Genomic DNA, 7415 nt, shown 5'->3' on the forward strand with positions numbered 1-7415 from the left:
GGGCCCGCGGCGGCAGGGATTCGGGCCCGCGCGGGCTCCGGATGGGCCCCGCGGGCCGACGCGGTGGAGAGAGAGAGGCGGTGAGGTGGCGGCGCGCGATAGGCTGTCGACGGCGGCGGGGTGACGTGGCGCGACGCCATTGGCCGGAGCGAGGTGGAGGGTGGACATGTCCGACGGGGTCCGGACGTGTCCGGCTGCGGGAAGAGGACGAAGCTAGCGTTTCGGAAGGATTCATCCGCGAATTTTGGGGGAGAGGGCATATTTATAGGTAGAGGGTGCTAGGAGAGTCCAAATGAGGAGCGGTTTTTGGCCACGCGATCGTGATCGAACGACCGAGAGCATGGAGGGGAGTTAGATGGGTTTTGGGCCAGTTTGGAAGGGGTGTTGGGCTGCAAAGAGAAAGGGGCTATAAGTAACCCGGTTAACCATTGGAGTACCAAACGACCTCCAAATGGCACGAAACTTGACAGGCGGTCTACCGGTGCTATACCAAGGCCGCTTGGCAAGACTCGGTCCATTCCTAGAACATTTAACGCCCACACACAACAGGAGACAAAAGGGGAACGCCGGAGGGCATAGGATTGCCGGATCACAAAACGGACAACGGGGAAAAGGCTCGGATGCATGAGACGAACACGTATGCAAAATAAAATGCACATGATGGCATGATAAAATGCAACACGCAAGCAAATGACATGGCAACGACGGCGAATAACTGGCAGACACCTGGCGCATCGAAACCGGGGCGTTACAACACTCCTCCACTAACAAGAGATCTCGTCCCGATATCTTAGGACCGAGACGGAAGGGAAAAGGGATGAGGTGAAACAAGAACTCAAGACAAGAAGCAAAGAATCGAGAGCACTCAAGAATAAGATAGGAACGACGAGAATGACGAGAATCGAAAGCTCACGGAATCAGATAGACTATGAAACCACTCCGGTTAGAATAAGATAAGAAACGGATAAGACTGAAAGGACTTAGGCAGCACTCTGACTGAACACGGAAAGAATAGAACACGAACTTCACAAGATGGGATGACACTTGACGAGATGAACAATGCAAAGCCTCCAGAAGAATTAAAAGAATGGAATGAAAAGAATTTAGAAGGATTGAATGGAGTTGTTGAGAAAATCAAGAACGAAAGAATAAGCTTGTTGTGGACTTATGGAAAACATCTCAAAATTATGAGGTGATAACCGACCGCAAACGGAAATGATTGAATAGCTGAGAAGAACGAAAGATTGCAAAACTCCACTTAAAAAGAAGACGGAGAATTAATTGCACTTCGAGATGCAAGAAGAAAAGAGAGTTGAACTCCACCAACAAGAATCTTGATGAACTCTTGAAGAATGAATTAAATCATGAAGATCCACCATGAAGAACTCCGGTAACAAAAGTATGATGAGATAGAATGAAGGATGAAGGAATAAGATGAGCCTTGCGATGATTTAGATGGAGGTTCCGACGAAATGACCGAGGGAATTGGACTCCGGAAAAAAAAGATGAAAACACTTGGAACTAGAATTTATTCCACAAGAACAAACTCCGAAGGAAGGGATTAATCACTAGGATGAAATAAGAATAAGATTTATTGTATGCTTATCCTTCATCAAATTAAATTGATGACTAGCAATGGATTTCACCTACTACTTATTCTTCTTGAAAAGGATTGAGAAGTGACATGTCGCAAACTTGAGAAGGTCTTCATGAACCACCGGTAGGATTGAAAGAACGAATGGATTGAAATGATAATCAAGGAAAAAGAGTCTGAAGGAACCACCGTAAGAATTCGGAAATGACTGATGAAAGAGAATGAATCACCGGGAAGAATTAGAAGAACAAATATGCTAGAGGGGATTTAGATGCAAGAGAACGGGAAGAACTCGAGCTGATTAACGAACATTTGAACGAAGCGCCGGGATAAATAGAGAACGATGGCAGGAATGATGGCCTCCGGTGAAACGAAAAAGAAATCAACTCCTGAAATACTCCGGATGGTTAAGAAAAGGAATATCTGACAAATGGAATAAATCAAGAGGATGATATGAAACTGGAACCACGAAACTTCGAGAGAACTGGCAAGATTTTAAAGGAAAACTCTTCTTCGATCTTCAAATGACGACGAGAAACACCACCAAAATTATTGAGATACTCCGGGAGAATGAAAATAAAGGGGTTTGAGACAACAATGGAAAGAATTTGAACAAGATCTTGGAAAGGCATCTAACTGATGAAATCCATTCTTACGTCACACTTCGAAAAGAATTGGGAATAGCTCTGGGAAAATAGAAGAGTCAGGTAAGATCCTAGAAAAAGACCTGTGGGTTAGGGCCCACTGAAGAGAAAACACCGTTGGAAAGGATTGATGAACAGATAGATGATGCACCGGAACAATTGAAATATTTGAATGAGGTGACAACCTCGAATTAAATGGAACACAGACGAATCTCCTGAGATGTCTTGAACATTCCGGAAGGATAAAATGGCGAGAGGCAAACGAGTAAGGAGAACACTTCGAGGAAAAGAATATGATCAACACCGAAAAACTTGAATTGAATCCACCGGAGAAGAAAAGAGATGAAGAATGTCCACCGAGACAAGAATTCACCGGTTGAAATAATTGGTGAAGGACTGAAGAGGCTCCACACGAATGAAATAGATGGTCGAGAGAGATTCAGACTCCGGGAAGAAAAGGGTGGGAGGGCGGGAAAACAAAATCATCTTGGAAGGGGAAATCGACGAATATCTTGAAGAGAAAACACCGGTTGAAATCATTGAGGAAAGAAAGCAAAGACTTCGCACGAGTAGGACGGATACTCGATTACGAACTCTGGCTCCAAGAAGAAGAAGGGTGGGCGGGTGGGAAAGAAAACAACTAAGGATTGAACTCAAAGATAAAGAGGCTCGAGTCGACTTGACGAGAAAATGCACCGGATGCAAAGAACTGAGGAACAACGATCGGAAAACCAACTGCGTGAACCTAAAGAAAAATTTGAAGGGGAAGAGAAATAATTCAAAACACCTACGTCAAGATTCCTTACCAGAGCGACGAAGGGACTGAGGAGTAAAAAGAATTCCTACTCTCCGATATAACTAGACTCCGAAAACAGTTTTCTTCTAGACTCAACAACGGCCAAACTACACGATCAATCAGGGGGCTCCTAGGGTCGGTCGAGGCTATGATACCAACTTGTCACGCCCAATATGCGACCCTATCCAAAAGGAACTCGAAGGTCCCACCAAGGATAGACCCGCATATTGAAACGCTTTTGCAAGATGGATATCATTACATCAACATTACATAATAGATGGGGATACATACATCAGGCATACAATGCCACATGAATACAACATCACAATACATCAGAGCATCATCCGACTACGGATGAATCACAAACAGAAACTCAAACGACATCCACCCTGCTAGCCCAGGCTACCGACCTGGAACCTATCCCCTGATCGAAGAGGCTGAAGAAGAACTCAACGCAAGCAAGCATCGCTCTCGTGTCATGATCATCCCATAACCTGTACCTGCAACTGTTGTTGTAGTAATCTGTGAGCCACGAGGACTCAGCAATCCCATTACCATGGGTATCAAGACTAGCAAAGCTTAAAGGGAAAGGAAGGGGTAAAGTGGTGAGGCTGCAGCAACGACTAAGCAAGTATGGTGGCTAACATACGCAAATAAGAGCGAGAAGAGAGCAAGCAGAACGGTCGTCAACTAGCAATGATCAAGAAGTGATCCTGAACTCCTACTTACGTCAAACATAACCCAGAAACCGTGTTCACTTCCCGGACTCCGCCGAAAAGAGACCATCACGGCTACACACACGGTTGATGCGTTTTAATTCGGATCTGGTGTCAAGTTATCTACAACCGGACATTAACAAATTCCCATATGCCTATAACTGCAAGCACGGCTTTCGAAAGATTATACCCTGCAGGGGTGTCCCAACTTAGCCCATGACACGCTCTCGTGATCAACGAAGGAATAGACCTTCTCCCAGGAAGACCCGATCAGACTCGGAATCCCGGTTTACAAGACATTTCGACAATGGTAAAACAAGAGCAGCAAAGCTTCCCGCTGTGCCGACAAATCCCGATAGGAGCTGCACATATCTCATTCTCAGGGCACACCGGATGAGCAAGACGTCGGGTTGGCATAGACCCTGGTTGCCCAGGGGGCGCCGGACATCGCTCGATGCGGACCAACACTTAGACAAGCACTGGCCCGGGGGGCCTAAAATAAAGATGACCCTCGGGTTGGCCGACCCAAGGGAAAGGGACAGGTGGTGATGAGGCAAATGGTAAAACCAATGTTGGGCCTTGCTGGAGGAGTTTTATTCAAAGCGAACTGTCAAGGGGGTCCCATAAATCACCCGACCGCGTAAGGAACGCAAAATCCGGGAACATAACACCGGTATGACGGAAACTAGGGTGGCAAGAGTGGAACAAAACACCAGGCAAAAGGCCGAGTCTTCCACCCTTTACCAAGTATATAGATGCATTAATAATATAAGAGATATTGTGATATCCCAACCAAAATCCTGTCCACCATGGAGCAATGTTCAACTTCACCTGCAACTAGCAACGCTATAAGAGGGGCTGAGCAAGCGGTAACATAGCCAAACAACGGTTTGCATAGGAAAGGTGTTAAAGGTTAGAGGTTCATGGCAATATGGGAGGCTTGAATAAACAGGTGATAGGTAGCGCAGCATAGCGATAGAACGAAACAACTAGCATAGCAATGATAGTAGTGAGATCCAGGGTAGCGGTCATCTTGCCTAAAATCCCGCAAGGAAGAAGAATGAGTCCATGAAGAAGACGAACGGATGAAGCCGAACCAAGCGTAGACGAACGAATCCTCACGATCGCAACGATACGGGAACTATCGAGAAGAAGCACACAACATGGTAAACACACTACACATGAACAAGACATGACGCACAACAAGCACGATGCATGACAAGGCTACATGAAGCTACTCATGGCAAGAGATGATGCAAACAAGAGCAACACATCAAGGCAAGTTTAAATGAGGTCGGGAACAACATATAATAATTCCGGTAAGTCCTCATATGCAAATTTCGAAATTGGTCCAGATCTGAATAAACCTTATGTTCAAGTTGATAAACAGCAAGTTAAGATGCACAAAGATGATCTACATGAGATTCTAGTCAAGTTACATATAAAGTTCATTAGATTCGGAGCTACGGCCTAGAAGATATGAGCAAAACGAGTTAAACATGGCATTGATGCAAAATGCATACAAACATCAAGCAAACACCTCAAAACAAGGATGCAACATGATAATATGACACTACATGCAATTCTAAGCAAGTTTCATATAGAGCACACTAAAAACGGAGCAACGGTTCAACACACACACATGAAACAAGTTTAAAAGACAAGTTGTCCAAAACAGCGACTAGGCATATTGCAAGCATCAAAACTATATGCTACAGCATCACAACATGATAACAAAAGGCATGGACATGATGTACAGGTAAAGCATTACAAAACATGAACACTGAGCTATCTCCAGAAATCACTAGAACATGCTCAAACACACGTGGTAAGATTGCAAACAATAACAATTTCAGACTTTGCAGAAAATAACATCACGATGCAATGTTTATAGCTACCAAACAACATGTTACAGGAACTTATAATAGCAAAACAATACATGGCATGATTCTACTCAAATCATAGATCAAAAGTCCCTTACTGACCATAAGCCAAAAAGGATCAGAAAATATGATGGCACCCACGTAAACATAGCAAGTTATAATAGAGATTCATACATGCCAGAAACATAATTATGAAGGCATGTAGATGAGCTTGTGCAACTCACTACAGAGCAATACATTGCATGGCAAGGCAACCAACAGTAAGAAGACATATTTGTGAAGCTAGGCATGGCAAGAGCAAGTCCATAGGGTACATGGATCACTAGCAAAACACATGGGAACAAGTGAACTTAATGTAAACAGGCTGACAGCAACATTATGAAGCAACTTTAGAGCAAGATTACAACAAGCTATAGCAACCTATAAATGCAACCAGGGGCATGGATGGATAGAGCATGGCATGTAGATCAAAACATGTTTAGTGATCATCTCCATATTATGCATAGAATTATTAGTAGCAACATGTTTATATAGCAACACGAAATAATAGATTCAGCCCAGCAAAACAGCAACATCATGTACCCTACTTAACAAGCTCGATTCACTCACCACAAGTCATTGCATGACAAGATAAGAATAGCATCATCAAGAAGACATGTTTTTGAAACAAACCAAGGCAAGAACAAGTCCATAGCATGCAAGGATCAACTACAACACCCTTGGCCAAATTGAATAACATGTAAACAATCTGCGAGGAAACATTTTGAAGCAAAAGTAGAGCACGAAAATGACATGCTAGACTACTCCATAATTGCAACCAAGGCCATGAATGGATGGACAATAACCATATGTTCAAAACACCCTTTGTGAAGTATCTCCAAATATGCATGAATCTCTCTGTAGCATCAAGTTTACATGGCATCAAAATAACAGCAGAACAGGGACCAAAATCAGCAACATCACGATGCCTAGTTTGCATGCTTGTGCTAGTCACCACATTGATCACAAAAATGCATGGCATACACCACTGTAAACAAGACATAGCATAGTTGAAAACACATGAAGACATCAACCTCATAGGATGCACCCATCAATCATGGCAAAAATGACAAAAGAGCTCGTTCTGTTAGCAGACAGCATAAAACATTATGAAGCACTATTATAACGATGATTCAGGCATCTACATGACCTCAAATGAATATGATGCAATGGAATGAAATGATGTACTCGTTGAGACGAACAATTTTACATATTACATGCCCAAAATGGAGCTACGGATGCGGAGATACAGCATGACGAACATCGCATGATTATTACTGCAGATTCGGGGACTTGGGCATTTTTACCTCCCGGAAAAGTCAACCCGGGACGGAGGCGTTCCAGGAAGAAGGGATCCGGGACGGGCGGAGGCGTTTGGTTGGCTGAACGGGTGGATCTCATCCACCCACGGTGGATCCGGCTGGAGGAGCTCCGGCGAGACTCCGGCGACCGGCGGACGGCGAGGAGAGGTAGATCCGGGGGTGGGGCCTCGGATCCGGCGAAGAGGAGGCCGGGGCGCGGCTCGGGGAGGACGCCGGCGCCGGCGGGGAGCAGCGGGGCCGGCCATGGCGTGAGGCAGGGCAGGGCTCCCGTGGCCGGGGTGGCGGTGGCTCGGTTCCCGCGGGGACGGCGGCCAGGAGACGAGGGCGCGGGGCGCGGGGCGCGGCGCTCGTGGGCGGCGCCGGCGAAGGCGGCGGCCGGCGCCAAGCACTGCGGCAGCGGGGCGGAGGGCGGCGGCCGACA

Source organism: Triticum aestivum, chromosome 6B (assembly GCF_018294505.1).
Source record: "Triticum aestivum cultivar Chinese Spring chromosome 6B, IWGSC CS RefSeq v2.1, whole genome shotgun sequence".
Lineage (NCBI taxonomy): Eukaryota > Viridiplantae > Streptophyta > Magnoliopsida > Poales > Poaceae > Triticum > Triticum aestivum.